Source organism: Lissotriton helveticus, chromosome 5_1 (genome assembly GCF_964261635.1).
Source record: "Lissotriton helveticus chromosome 5_1, aLisHel1.1, whole genome shotgun sequence".
Taxonomy (NCBI): domain Eukaryota; kingdom Metazoa; phylum Chordata; class Amphibia; order Caudata; family Salamandridae; genus Lissotriton; species Lissotriton helveticus.
The window spans coordinates 986,052,652-986,054,692 of NC_136065.1; positions in this window are offsets into that span (position 1 = coordinate 986,052,652).

A 2,041-nucleotide genomic window follows, 5' to 3' on the forward strand; every position below is an offset into this window, starting at 1 on the left:
AAAAGGGAAACACGGGAGCTGTCAAGGCGTGCAGCTGTGCACATCTGTTTCTGCACTGACTGCCCAATTCGTACTATCACGATTTCTTCTCTAGAGAAGAAAATTCACTTTGGGGCCCACGTTTTGTGGTAATCTTTCCCGACACCTTAGAAATCTCGTGCAAAAACACAAGTCAATAAGCATTTGTCAATGGGAGAACGTTCTTAAAAGTCCCCTACACTAATCCAGAAGGGATCCCACCACTTCCGCAGCTGTGGCCCACGGGAGCTGGGCTCCTTGTTGGTAAATACGGCGATGCCATGGGTACAGACTGCCCGCTCTTCAAGGGCGGCCCCCGTGCTCGCAGGCAGCCTCCCAGCCGCAGCCAGGAGAGCGACACAAAACACGGAAAGTTGGTGGGTGATAAAGAGCGCATTCTCCACGCTCGGGGTGCGGGGCCAGATGATCGCAAACGAGGCAGCCCCGGCGCCTGTCGTGAGCAGCAGCTGACTCCCCCATCCCTGACCAGATGGTTTCTGAGCACAGATTTGCATTCATTTTCGCCTAATATCGCCCAAAGTGCGGGGACAGCTGCATTTGTTGTCAGAAAGGTTTAGGGCGCCTTCTTTTTTGTGTGGGGCGGGGTCGGTACCTTCTGCGAGGGTCTCAATGAACTTTTGTTTTCCGTCTTTAGCGGAGAGTATCAGATTTAAAGGGATTTGTTTTCTTTTCGAGCCGTCTAATTTGGTAACCAGATTTAAATCGCTTTGGCGCGTGTAATCTGAACCAAAGATACTGGAAGGAGTTAGGAGCCGGGCGCAGACTCCTAGCTGCAGCTAAAACTGCATTTCCACAAAGAATTGTCTGCATTTTAAGTTACATTATTAAGCATCGCTTTGTACAAAAAAAAGTAATCCCAGCTAAATCCGTCTAAGAAACAAAAAACATGCAAACAAAGTCTCTTGGTTCAGTCTGTGAAATTATTGCTGCTTTTCCACTGTCGACAAAACATATTAAATTCCATAATCTCTCCTATTGTGCCGGGGAAGAGCTGGCCTTGTTGTGCATATAGGAATTTTGTTTTAATTTCTAACGAACAGTTTCCATATTCTTTGATTTAGGGTTATTAGCATTCTATAGACACTGGCGTCCCGAGTATGTGGCGATCGCTTTTAAAGGCTAATCTCATTACCCTCAAATAGTCATAAAATATGATTTTATTATACTTACGTATTTAATTAGACGGCCGGCCATGTAATGGATTTTGAGATCGGGCTTGAAGCAACAGCTTTGATAATTCACTTATCTTTGGCAATAGTCATTAACCCCCAACACCAGAAAAATAAATTGCTTTCCAACACATCTTTTTTTTTCTTCTCGCCCCCAGGAAGTGGGGCTGGGTAGCGTGCCCCTTCCCTTAATAACACAGATTGGACTTCGATTTTCAGCAATTAATTAAAATATTAATATGGCAAATGACAGGGCAGGAAGCGCAAGCCCAGGCTGGGCGGAGAGAGCATCATTAGGGGGTGTTTGTCCCTCGCTTGGTTCTCTATGTTTGTGTCACTGTGGGGTGGGGGTGTGTGTGGGTGGTGGGCTCTGTGTCCAGACAGCCCCCTGGGTGCTCGGATCTGTGACACCAAAGGTGCCCAGCGTACGCCGTGTGTCTGCTCAGTGGCGCCCCCTGTCCCCGGACTCATCGGGTTCTACTGCCCAGCTCTGTCAGGTGTCAGGTATGAGCTGCTTGCTGTCAATGAAGCCGAGCATCCACTGGCCATGCTGACTCCACGGGGCCTCTGCTCCGGCTCTGAAACACCAAAGGCCGCAGCGTGAGCTGTGTCTAAGCATCGAGCCACAGCCGAGGACTGGGAGGCTGTGCATTCCGCCCTCTCGCCTCCAAGGCCCCTGCGGCTGTGTAACACCAAAGACCTCCTGCAGGGGGGCGGGGGGGGGGGGGTGTTCACACAGGGTCACCCCTGAAGCTGAACTTCCACGCGTATTGGCCTTGCTGCCTCTGTCACAGGCTCTGCAGAGACCCCGACATTAACACAGAGTCACAATG